The sequence below is a fragment of the Nannospalax galili genome, unplaced genomic scaffold, assembly GCF_000622305.1.
Source record: "Nannospalax galili isolate Female #2095 unplaced genomic scaffold, S.galili_v1.0 scaffold238, whole genome shotgun sequence".
In the NCBI taxonomy this organism is placed as follows: Eukaryota; Metazoa; Chordata; class Mammalia; order Rodentia; family Spalacidae; genus Nannospalax; species Nannospalax galili.
The window spans coordinates 1,711,326-1,724,902 of NW_008341888.1; the positions used below are offsets into that span (position 1 = coordinate 1,711,326).

Consider the following 13,577-nt stretch of genomic DNA (forward strand, 5'->3'; position numbering starts at 1 on the left):
GAACACTGAACCTTGCACCTGTAAGGTAATCACTGTGAGTGAGTTACATTCCCACTCCAGAAAGCACACTTTCTTTTTTTCAAATATTTTATTTATTATTTTTATTTTATGTGTATGAGTGTATTGCCTGCATATAGGTAAGTGCACCCATGTTGTGCAATGCCCGAGAGGACAGAAGAGGCCATCGGATCCCCTGGAACTGGAGTTGTGGACAGTTGTTAGCTGCCATGTGGGTGCTGGGATTCGAACCCAGGTCTTCTGCAAGAACAACCAGTGTTCTTAACCGCTGAGCCATGTCTCCAGCCCCTGCACACTCTTTAAGATAGGGTGGTTTTATGTTGCTCAGGCTGGCCTCAGACTTGCTATGTAGACAAGACTGGCCTGGAACTCCTGATCCTCTTGCTTTAACCTATCAAGTGCTGAAATTATAGAGTTCAGAAAGCCCCTTTGAAAGTGAAAGAATGATATGATCCAGAGCCCATAAAGAAGCAGGAGTTGAGTTTACTAAGAAGGGTAATATCTAGGAAAGATCAGTTGAGAGCGAGTGGTCCCGGGACTGGAGAGAAAATGGTGGAATAATCATGGGGAGAGTGGAAAAGCAAAATTAGTAGACAAGGGCAGTAGGACTGCTTGCTAGGGAATAAGAGTGTCCTCTTGGGATAAAACTTTGCACTTAGCCAGGAGTAGTGGCAGGATGTTTCTATTCTAGAAGGCAACAGCATATGTGCCTCATACTCTGTTAGCATTGAGAGCGAGGCAAAGATGCCCAGAATACTACTTTTGCAATATCAGTCCTGAGAAGATATTTACTGAGAGTAATACTATTGGAAGTAACAAGGAAAACTGGTATATTTCAACACACACACACACACACACACACACACACACACACACACACACACACGAGCGCACACACACAAAGACCAAGGTGTTGGAGAAGTAGATTAGCAGTAGAATACTTGCCTAGCCTGTGAGGGAGGCCCTGAGTTCAATCTCCAGCACTGAAAAGAAAATATTAAAAAGGTACAAACAGAACCAGCTTGCTCAAACTACCTGACCTGTCTGTAATTCAGTTATGATAAGTTGTTTAGTGTGTGTGTGTGTGTGTGTGTGCATTCATGTATGCATGGGCATGTACATGCCATGGTGTATGTAGAGGTCAGAGGACAACTTGTAGTAGTCAGTTCTCTCCTTCCACCATGTGGGTCTCGAGTATCAAACTCGGGTTTGTCAGGAATGGCAGCAAGCACCTTTGCCCACTGAATTATCTCACCTACCCTTCTTTTTCTTTTTTAAAAGCATAGACTGCTGGAGCTGGAGAGAGGGCTCAGTGGTTAAGAACACTTGTTCTTCCAGAAGACCCAAGTTTGATTCCCAGCACATGGTGGTTAACAGCCGTCCACAACTCCACTTCCAGAGGCTCCAACACCCTCTTCTGACCTCTGAGTGGGCATTGCACAACACGGGCGCACTTACATACATACAGGCAATACACTCATACACATAAAATTAAAAAAAAAAACTGACCGCTTCATGACTTTGTGGGTCATCCTTGCTCAGAGGCCATGTTTAATCTTCCCTGTACCATTCCAATTAGTATGTAGGCTACCAAAATGAGCTTTGAAAAAATATTTTATTTATTTGCATTTGTGTCTGCTCTTGTGTGTGCATTCCATGGTGGTGTGTGTGTGGAGGTCAGGTGACATCTTTTGGGAGTTGTTTTTTTTCCTTCCACCATGTGGGTCCTGGGGATTGAATTCATTTAGTCAGTCTTGGTGTCAAATGCCTATATCTACTGAGCCATCTTAGTGGCCTTGAGGGGTGAAATAGTATATATAATAGGGATCTCCCTATGTAACCCTGGCTGGCCTGGAACTTGCTGTGTAGGCCAAGCTGGCTTGGAACTCCACCTGCTTCTGCCTCCTGAGTGCTGGGATTAAAGGCATGCACTACCATGCCTGCTTCATTTTAACAATTTTTAAGTATGTAATTTGTGGCATTAAGTATATTCCCAAAGTTGTATAACTAATATTTTTATCTATTTCCAGAATTTTTTCTTTATTTGAAACAGAATCTTTGTACCCATTAGGCAATAATTCCCCCATTCCCTTTCCCTAAAATCTTTAGTAACCTGTTTTCTACTTTTTTGGGGGGGATTCATACCTTTTTTTGTGACAGAGTCTCACTGTAGTCCTGGCTGGCCTAGAACTAGTTGTGGAGGCCAAACTGGCCTCAGTTTCATAGAGCTCCACCTGGCTCTGCCTCCCAAGTACCTTGATTAAAGGCATGTGCCACTACACCGGGTGACAGGGTTTTTAGGTACTCCTTAGGGTTTCAAGCAGTGACTGGGCACATCAGACATATTTTCATCACTGGGCATGACCTGATCACTTATGATGGCCTGCTCATGCAGAGACTGAGGTGATATAGAATCACAATGAAGCCCTGGATGGTGAACAGTAGGACCAGCACTGCTTCCTTGGCCCAGGTATTCTTGAGTTAGGTGGCCAGCTTCATTGTCATCGTTATTACTAGTTTCTTTTAACTTGAGTTATTTTTTAAATTAAACTACATTTATTGTGTGTGTGTGTGTGTGTGTGTGTGTATGCACACATGCACATAAATGCACACCATTGTGAGTGTAGAGGGAGTTAGTTCTCTCCACTGTGTGGGTTCTGTAGATTGAACTCAGGTCATTAGGCTTGGTGGCAAGTGCCTTTACTCCATAAGCCATCTTGCTGGCCCTTGAAATATTTTTATTGCTTGCCTTAGAGTTTGCAGTATACATTTATAACTAATGTAAATCCACTTTTTTGTGTGTGCCAAGTTCTCACTATGTAGCCAAGCCTGACTTTGAACTCACTGTATAGCACAGGCTGGCCTGAAACTCATGGAGATCATCTATGGGTTTAATTTAAGACCATTTTAACACTTTGCTGCTTTACTAATGTAGGCAGTTCTTAACAGAGATAGATTGAGCAGGATTAACTATATGAAAATCTGAAATCATTGCTGCTCCAAAATCCAAAACTTTTTGAGTATCGTATCACTGATTTTTTTCCCCCTTGCCCCTGTCCTGCCAGTCAGTCAGCTCCTCAAAAGCATTCTTCATTTCTTGTACACTTTTTTAGAGATTAAAATTTCTTTCTAGCTGGGCATGGTGGTGCATGCTTTTAATCCCAGCACTTAGGAGGCCAAGACAGGTGGATCTCTGTGAGTTTAAGGCCAGCCTGGTCTACATACTGAGTTCCAGGTCAGCTGGGGCTACAGGGAGACCCTGTGTCAAAAAAAAAAACAACAAAAAATTTATTTTTATTTCTGTGTGTGTGTGTGTGTGTGTGTGTGTGTGTGTGTGTATCTTCGTGCAGGTGCCCTTGGAGGCAAGAAGAGGGTATTGAATCCCCTGGAGCTAGCTTTGCAGATGGTTGTGAAATGCTTCCTGGTAAGGGTGCTGAGAACTGAGCTTCAGTCCTCTGCAGGAGCAGTGATGTACTCTTAATCAGTGGGCCATCTCTCAGGTAGTTTTGATTGATAGCATTTCCTTCTGATTATTTACGTTTCTACTTTTCTGCTTATATTACCGTTCTCATCTTGCATGTCGCCTACTTTTCCTTTGCAGTGTTTATATTAGTCTTGGTTATTTTATATTCCCAATCTGATAATTTCAAATTCTATGTCATATCTGAGTTTGGTTTTGATGCTTACTTTGTCTCCTTGGACTGTTTTTTCTTACCTTGTAGTGTGCTTTGTGTTTTTTGTTGTTGGAAACTAGGCATGATGTATTTAGTAACAGAAAATGAGGTAACATTAGGCCTTTTAGTGTTAGGGTTTATTTTTTGGGGCGGGGGGATATGAATGGGGATCAGACTTGGCCTCATATGCCAGGGTGTTGTTCCTCTGAGCTACATGTCTAGTCCTAATGTGAAATTTTGGGTTAAACTGGCTAGGAATAAGACTTTTTTATTTTTTTTTCTGTAGATATAGGTATCTGAGGCCTTAATTTTCTCCCTTCTCCCTCCTGCTAGGGTCAAACTCAGGTCCTCCTGTATGCTAAGCAAGCTCTACACCAAGTGTTACAGCACTAGCCCTTAAGTTTTTTCTAGTGTTTGTTTTCCTCACATGTTTTTTGGTTTTCCTACAAATTCTTCCCTCAACGAGTCTGGTCTTGGCGCTTTCTTAGTTTTATTTCACTATTAACCATACTAGCGCCCTCTTGATGTCATCGTAAGGAATTGGAGATTCATTCACAATTAAATCTGATTTTTGTTTCTTTCAAACAGGATCTCACTCAGTAGCCAGGCTGACCCTGAACTCTCTTGCCTTAGACTTAAAAGTACAGGGAATTAATGGTGTGAGCCACCACATCCATCATAAATCTGTTTTTTCAGTGGTTCCAGGTTTCTGGTTTTGGCCTTCAGAAGTGTTTGCTAATTTTTCCTGCTAGTCACTTAGGTGAAACAGGAAGGCAAGAAGGGTCTGGGGGTTATTTTGCATTTCCTCTAGGAAGGTGCTCTGGACATACTTTGATATAGTTACTTTCCCCTCCTCCTGCTCTAACCTTGAGGACCATTCCTCTGATCTGACAGAGGCCCGAGGAGGTCATCGGATCTCCTAGAACTGGAGTTACAGAGTTAGCTGCCATGTGGGTGCTGGGAACTGAACCTGGGTCCTTGAGAAGAGCAGGAAGTGTCTTAACCACCGAACCATCCCTCCAGCCCCCAATTCCTCTAATCTTTACAATGAAATCTTCCTAAAAACCTGGTGGGTGTGGGGGTGTGGGGCTGGAGATATGGCTCTGCAGTTAAAAGCACCGGCTGCTCTTGCAGAAGATCTGGGTTTGATTTCCAGCACCCTCATGGTGGCTAACAACTGTCCATAACTTCAGTTCCAGGGAATCCAACGCCCTCTTCTGACTTCTGCAGGCATTGCATGACATGGATACACTTACATACATGCATATAATACATTCACACACATAAAATAAAAAATAATAAAATATTAAAACAAAAAACTGGTGAGGGTTCCTGGAAATAAAATACAGGAAACTATGGGAGTGCCTCTAAGACTGAGGCCCCAGGATTTTAAACTGTTCCATCAGCCCATACTTGGACTGTGCCAATTCGTCAGAGGCTTTTAAAGTATTCTGTTCCAGGCAAACAGTGGCTCTTTGTATCTGCTTGTCTCTAGGTTTTTGGAGGAGGGTTGTGTTTCCCCTGGACATCAGTTTTGATGGATCTTAAATAAGCTAATGATTCGCAATTTGTTGCTTAAAAAATCTCATGGGACGTGAGGGTTACCAAACACTTTTTTTGGATCAGGCCTCATGCATTCTAAGCATGCCCTTTATTGCTGAGAACATGCCAACCCTTATTTAATAATAGTAAAAGAAGATAAATAGTTCTATGCAAGATGTTGCTTTTTTTGGGGGGGGGTCTTTGAGACAGGGTCTCCCTGTAGCCCCAGCTGTCCTGGAACTCACTGTGTAGACCTAGCTGGCCTTGAACTCACAGAGATCCGCCTGCCTCTGCCTCCCAAGTGCTGGGATTAAAGGCATGCGCCACCTTGCCTGGTTTATTTATTTTTAAGATTTTAAATTATTTTTATTTGTGTGTGTGTGTTTGTGTGTCTTGAGTGTTTATGTGTGCAACATGTATGTGCAGGTGTCCTCAGAGTCCTGAAAAGGGCATTGGAACCTCTGGAACTGGAGTTACAGGCAGTTGTGAGGTGCCTGATGTGGGTGCTGGGAACTGAACTCTGGTCTTCTGCAGGAGCAAGTACTCTTAATTGTAGAACCATCTCTCCAGCTCTAAGAACCTGAAACTTTTGAGCTCTAACAGCATAACAGTATAATAGGAACCCCAAAGAATTAAAATTTCTCCAGGAAATCCCATGAAAGGGGTGAGAATAGCTTGAAGCCCTTGTGCCATTGGAGTACCTGCTAGGGGAGGAATTACTTTCTAGAAAGAGTAATATGACAGATCTGATAACTTACCTCACAGCATGTGCATCTTTCCTGGCTTTTGTTTCATCTTTTCTGTAGGTTTTAACAGCAGTGAAGACGGAAGCTGAGAATTTTTTCTCTATCCAGAACTGAACAAAACTGTAAACAGATCCATTTCCTTTTACCAATTCTCATATTCATTCTCATATTCTCTCTCTCTCTCTCTCTCTCTCTCTCGCTCTCTCGCTCTCTCGCTCTCGCTCACTCTTGCTCTCGCTCTCTTTCTCTCAACTGGTCTCACTATGTAGCCCTTGTTGACCTGGAACTGGCTATGTTGACCACTCTGGGTGCCAACATACCCAGGTCTGTTTTCTTTTTTTTGGAAAGGAGAGAGCAGTGAACCTCAGATTTCAGAAGCAGTGTGATACTAGAAGTGGAAAATTCCACATCTTACCTCAAGTAGTGAGTTACTGTCAAATTATAGGCACAGTAAAAATATTATATAAGATTATTTCGGACCATGTGTAGAAAATGTATATCATATGTAAATGATTATCATGTTTAGACTTGAATTCTGTTCCTGATATATCGTACTATATATGTATATATGCAAATAACCGCAAATTGAATAATCCAAAAATATAAACCCTTCTGTGCCTTAACCATTTCTTCTTTAAAAAATATTTTCTTTGTTATTTTTATTTTGTGTGTATGTGTGTATTGCCTGCATGTAGTGCAATGTCCGTGGATGACAGAAAAGACTGTTGGATCCCCTGGAACTAGAGTTATGGACGGTTGTTAGCTGCCATGTGAGTGCTGGGATTTGAACCGGAGTCTTCTGCAAGAACAGTCTGTGTCTTCTGCAAGAACAGTCTGTGTTCTTAACTGCTGAGCCATCTCTCCAGCACCACCTTAACCATTTCTAATAAGGGATATATAAATTGTATTGTATTTGGTCCTTTTTGAATTTAATGGCTGATAGGACATTGTGCAGGTGTTTTGTATACTTATATGCCCACCTATTGTACATTTTAATTTTTTTCAAGACTTTTAAAAAAGCTGCTATAGCTTGATGTGGTGGTGCAGACTTTTAATCCTAGCAATGGGGAAACAGAAACAGATAGACCTGAGGTCCAGGCCAGGCAGGGCTACAAAATAAGGCCTTTTCTCCAAAACCAAACCAAACCAACCAACCAACCAAACAAAAAAGCTGTTATAAATAAGACATGGATGAGTACCGTTTGTGAGTAGAGTTATTTAGAATTTTTTGTATAAAGTAAAAAAAGGCAGAATCATTAAATCAAAGAATTTTGATGTTTTTGTGGAATTGTTTTGTAGAGATATATTTTATGGTAGGCCATAAATGAGAGTGTCTGTTTTGTGACACCCTTTCCTACAATGAATAGTCATTTTTCCCATAATTTTTCATTCATTCTTTTTAACATTTATTTATTTTGTGTGTATACAGGGGTAGGGGTAGGAATGTGTATGCCAGAGGAGGTGTATAGAGGCCAGAAGACACCTCCACCATGTAGGTCCTGGGGATTGAATACAGATTGTCAGGCTTGGCAGCAGGCACCTTTACCCATTGAGCAATCTCGCTACCCTGATTGTGTGTGTGCATGTGTGTGTGTGTGTGTGTGTGTGTGTGTGTGTGTGTGTGTGTGTTTTAAATAAAGTATTTGTTATCTTTATGCCCTGTCTTTCTAACTTGGGCCTGGTGGAATGATTCCCGCAAAGAGAGGCGATTCTGCCCTTAAGGAGGTAGTGGCTGGGAATACACCATAAACATTCACAAATGTATCCATGGAATGGGCTTCAAGAAACGTGCCCTTTGGGTACTTAGAGGGATCTGGAAATTCACCATGAAGGAGATGGGTACTCTAGGTGTGCGCTTTGATACCATGCTCCACAAAGCTGTCAGGGGCCAAAGAAATAAGGAATGTTCCATAGAGTATTCATGCTCATTTATCTAGAAAATGTAATGAGGATGAGGATTCACCAAGCAAGCTATATACTTTGCTAACCTGTGTCCCTGTTACCACATTCAAGTGTCTACAGACAGTCAGCATGGATGAGAACTAACTGCTGAGAGTCAAATAAAGTTATAAAACTGCAAAAATTGTTATATAATACTCTGCAGCTACATAGACCATAATATTTTCACAAGGCTTTTGGGGTCTGCGGTCAATGATCAGTAACACATAATAGTGACTTAAGTCTCTAACAATCAGTAGGTAAACTGCACACCCTCTCAGATGTGGTCAAATCTGCATGGAAAAGTACTGATGCTTTAGACTTGAACTTGTGTGCTTTATTTCATATTTTCAGTATCTTAGGAAATGACATTCACTTAAGTTGTTTTTTTTTTGAGATTTCAGAAGTTTTAAAAATTTTTTATTGAATTTTTGTGTATTTCATACACAACATGTTAATCATCTTTATACTCCTTTTCCCATTGGCCCCCTCACATAGTTCCTCCCCACACTGAAATTCGTACAGTCTGTCATTTGTGGTAAGGCTTTAAAATTTTTTTAAAAAATTGATTGTTATTTTATGTGTATAAGTGTTATGCCTGCATAAGTGCACCTGTGTCGTGCAGTGCCCCCAAAGGACAGAAGAGGGCATCGGGTCACCTGGAACTGGAGTTATGGATAATTGTTACCTGCCATGTGGGTGCTGGGATTTGAACCCAGGACTTCTCCAAGAACAGCCAGTGCTCTTAACCATTGAGCCACCTCTCCTGTCCCAGATTTTTAATAATTTATGTGCATGTATGTGTATTTGTGTGTGTGTGTGCGTGTGCGCGTGCGTACCAGAAGAAGGAATCCGATCCTCTGAAGCTGGAGTTACAGAACCATATTCTTAACCACTGAGCCATTGCTTCAGCCCCCCCCAATACCTTAATTTGCCAGAAGCAATGCTTGTTTTCTGGCAGCAACATGCTACTTCTATTACATGATGAACTACAAATGTGGGGTGGGTGAGGTGGAGGTGGTGGGGTGCAAGTGAATTTTTAGTGAAAAGAGAACTTGTCAACTCAAACAGCAGCAAATGAAATGTGAATAAGCAAACTTCCTGTCATCACAGATAGACATGACATCAAAATAAGTGATAGAGGCATTTGATTTTGTGACCCCAGCCTGGAAATATCAAGTGCTTTCTCAATCAGTCTAATAATTCTGGAGTCCGATTGAAAAGGACTACAGTAAGAAAGAGCATGGAAAAGTTGCTTTCTGAAATAAAACCCCAGAGAAGAGTAAGGGAGAGAAAGCAGAAGTGAAGAAGTCATGCAGAATATGCTTTAAATGGTGATTAACCACATTTTCACATCTTCACAGTAATACAAAACACATTAGTTTATGCAACTATTTCAAATTAAATAGCAGACATATTTTTAGTTCTCTACATAAAGTGTCTGGAAATTTCTCATGTTTGTATAAAATGAAGCTATTAATACTTTTCTACAGCACTAACTGCACCCCAGGAAGGCCATGGCAAACCCAAATCTATGAATTTTCCCAAAGCTGCAGTGTGAAAGAGTATATAAGCAGTTCCTCCCTCCCTCTCTTCCTTCCTCCTCCTCTCCCTCCCTCCCTCCCACCTCCTGTTCTTGCTCTCACTCTGTTTCCGTCTGTCAGTCTCTGTCTGTCTCTCAAACAAGGTCTCACCATATAGCCCTGGCTGCCCCGGAATGTACTATGGTCTTGCATCTCTTTTTTGCTTCTGTCATATGTGCCACTGTAAAGTCTTGGGAATTGTCTATTTTTTTTTTTGTCTTTTTGAGACAGAGTCTCCCTATTGCCCCAGCTGACCTGGAACTCACTATGTAGGCCAAGCTGGCCTCCAACTCACAGAGATCCACCTTCCTCTGCCTCCCAAATGCTGGGAGTAAAGGCATGCGCCACCAGGCTTGGATGTCTTACTTTTTTCTTTTTGAACATCACCATGTGCAACTTCAGCAAGGTAGTGAAAATAATCTCCCATTTTCAGATAAAAGACTATTTTATAAACGAGGTATATTGGCTATTAAATACTTACCCAGACAGCCACACTGATGGAGCTTACCTCTGAGTCTACTTTCTTCCTTATAATTCATATAGCCCTGGGCTGCCCCGGAAGGTATTATGTTCTTGCATCTCTTTTTTGCTTCTGTCATATGTGCCACTGTAAAGCTTGGGAATTGTCTTTTTTTTTTTTTTGTCTTTTTGAGACAGAGTCTCCCTATTGCCCCAGCTGACCTGGAACTCACTATGTAGGCCAAGCTGGCCTCCAACTCACAGAGATCCACCTTCCTCTGCCTCCCAAATGCTGGGAGTAAAGGCATGCGCCACCAGGCTTGGATGTCTTACTTTTTTCTTTTTGAACATCACCATGTGCAACTTCAGCAAGGTAGTGAAAATAATCTCCCATTTTCAGATAAAAGACTATTTTATAAACGAGGTATATTGGCTATTAAATACTTACCCAGACAGCCACACTGATGGAGCTTACCTCTGAGTCTACTTTCTTCCTTATAATTCTTTTTTTTATATAATTCTTTTTTTTAATAAAAAATTTATTTATTGGCCGGGGCGATGGCTCAGGGATTAAGAACACTTATTGCTGTTCCAGAGAACCCAAGTTTGTTTCCCAGCACCCATAGGGTGTCTAACACTGTCCTTAACTTCAGTTCCAGAGGATCTGATGTTCTCTTTTGGCCTCCGTGGGCCTTGTACTACATGAATGTACTTATATACATGCAGTGAAAACACGCATACACATAAAACAAAAATAAAAAATTAAAAAACTTATTGTTTGTATGCACACCTATGATGCGTGTGCATGTGCGTGCGTGTGTGTGTGTATGCATACCATGGTGTGTGTGTATGTGTATGTATATGTATGTAGGGATTCAGAGGACAATTTTGAGTCAGTTCTCTCTTTCCAGCGCTACTTGGGTTCCAATGGGGTTGAACTCAAGTTGTCAGTCTTATGTGACAAGTGCTTTTACCCACTGAACCATCTCACTGGCTCCAACTTCTTGTGAGAGGTATGGCCTTCTCTTCCATTATTGATGGATCTCTAGGTGAACCTATGACCTTTCATAGGCCACTGAGAGCAGACTGTGTTTCTGGAGGGATAGGTGGGTGTTATGCTTGACCACAGACCTCTTGTAGGTGGCCATGTCATTGTAATGTGAACTAGAGTAAACCCTGATCCAAATCACTAAAGAGCTCTCCTTGAGAGCATCTAGCATTGCAGCCACAGGGCATGTTTCAACACTTTGATTTTGTTTTTATCATAGCATGCTGGCTTAATTTACATCAAGCAGAGAAAAGCTGGTTTTGTTTTGATCCCAACATTGGTATTTGTCAAAGAGGTCAAATAAGAATACCTTTTCAGAAGCAACTATAAGTTTAACTCCACAACTTTCCTCTTTGCAAGAAATACAAAGCTCCAAATTTTTTTTGTTTGTTTTTGAGACAGAACCTCAGTGTGTAAATGTGACTGACCTGGAATATCCTATGTAGACCAGGCTGGCCTTGAACTCCTAGCGATTGCTTGCCTCTGCCAGGGAGTGCTGAGATTAAAGGTGTGCACTACCATACCTGGCCTTTCTACTACAATTTTAAATACTCTTTGTTGTTTATAAACTTAGGGAAATCCCATATTTAAAGATGTGTATGTAAATGATTTCATAACGGAATATAAACACTAACTATATACCAAAGCAAGGAAAGTTAGAAATACTATAAAACACAGAAAAGTCCTAGAAATATCGTTTAAATACAAGCAGTATTTAAAAACCATCTTTGTTCTTTAAAGGCAAGGCCTATATTTATAAAACCAAAATTCAAAAGTGTAACTCTCAAAAAAGAATAATATTTCTCCTCATAGTCTGTAAGCAAGCAATCTGAGATTTTTAAAGATGCTAGCTTTCATTATGAAATGACAGTGTGCATTTCAAATCCAAAATCTCTACAAAAGTGTGTATAAGTGCCACAGATTGGTAGCTGCCTGTGCTGGATAGTTTTAGTGTCAACTTGACACACCTGGGTTGAGGGAGCCTCAATTGGGGAATTGCCTATTGGACTGGCCTGTGGCCATGTCTGAGGGGCATCTTCTTGATGAGTGATGTGGGAGGGCCCAGCCCACTGTGGGTGGCGCCACCCCTGGGCAGGTGGGCCTGTGTTGCATAAGAAAGCAGGCTGAGCAGGGCCCAGGGGAGCAAGCCAGTAAGCAGCATTCCTCCATGGCCTGTGCTCCAGCTCCTGCCTCCAGGTTCCTGCCCTGAGTTCCTACCTTGGGCTCCCTGATGAACTGTGACTCGGGAGATGTAAGACAAATAAACCCTTTCCTCCCCAAGTCGGTATTAGTCAGAGTGTTTTGTCACAGCAGTGGAGAAACAGGACACTGCCCAACTTCTTAGCAGTTATTATTTTAATTATTACCACTGCGTAGTACAGGGACAACTTTTTTGCATTGTTGTGACTTTGTATTCCTGATGATTTATACCAAACTATGAGTGAATGAATGATAGATACCCAGAAAGTATCATGGCTTACTCTGTCATTGGCACTGGACTCAGGAGGAGTTTTAGACCTTGAGCTGGATTTAGACTTGATCTAGACTGAGGCTTATAATGTGTTTTGGACTTTGTTCTAGAGGCATATGTAGTTGTGTTGTGAAATACAGACTTAAAATTTGACTTAGCCTTCATGACTTCTTAGGTTGGGACTTGAACTATGATCTTAAATGGGCTTATATCTTGAAAAAGAATTATTTCGATACTTATTCTATCTCTGCTACTCTGAGGTCTTGAAATCAATCTTTTGTTTCTAGGACTATAAGATCTGTAGTTGTAATCAAAAGACCAGCCCATTGATTGCCTTCCTTCTTTTTTCTTTTGTTCTTTTTTTTTTTTGAGACAGGGTCTACAAACATGTCCAGATATTATTAAATAATTTAACATGTTATAGTTCACAATTATGAAACTAAGTTACTCTGTGCTATTGTGCACTAAAATTTTTCTTCAATTTATGAAAAGAATTAATGAGTTAGATTTAAAATTTAAAACCTAGGTTTGGGAGGCTCAGAAAAGTGGTTGTCGTATGAACATGAAAACCTGAATTTGATACCTCATTGGGAGGTGGGGAGACTGGGCGTGGTGATGTGCACTTGTAATCCCAGAATTTGGGAAGTGCAGACAGATGGATCCCTGCTGCCCTGAATGCTGGGCATCGTGGCACATGCCTTGAATCCCATGCCTTGAGATTGAGGCCAACCTGGTGTACATAGCAAGTTCCAGGCCAGTCAGGGCTACAAAGTGGGACCCTATCTCAACAAAACGCCCTCCAAACCAAACAAAAAAGCAAGGTGATTGGTCCCTGAAGAACCACATCTGAGATTGTTCTCTGCTCTGTTCATACAGGTGTCCATGTATGTGCATGTGCACCTACACACACACACACACACACACACACACACACACACTGTTAGTTTTACATAACTGCCAAAATACTTAAAATAGCTTAAAATTGACTTTGGCTCACAGTTTAAAAGGTTTCAGTCCATCATCACTTAGCCCTATTGCTTTGGCCTTGGCACAGGAGGACTGTTTACCTCTTGGCAGCTGGGAAGCAAAGAGCAAGAC

At 41.3% G+C, this 13,577-nt stretch overlaps 1 protein-coding gene and 1 non-coding gene across 6 annotated transcripts in view; one reads left to right on the forward strand and one right to left on the reverse strand.

Annotated features, from left to right (window-relative positions):
* Atrx (ATRX chromatin remodeler) overlaps positions 1–13,577 on the forward strand; it is a 187,526-nt gene that overhangs the window by 13,507 nt on the left and 160,442 nt on the right. The window lies entirely within an intron of this gene.
* Positions 1,516–1,619, reverse strand: LOC115071172. The gene has a single exon (XR_003850279.1). It is a non-coding gene; the product is annotated as a U6 spliceosomal RNA (small nuclear RNA).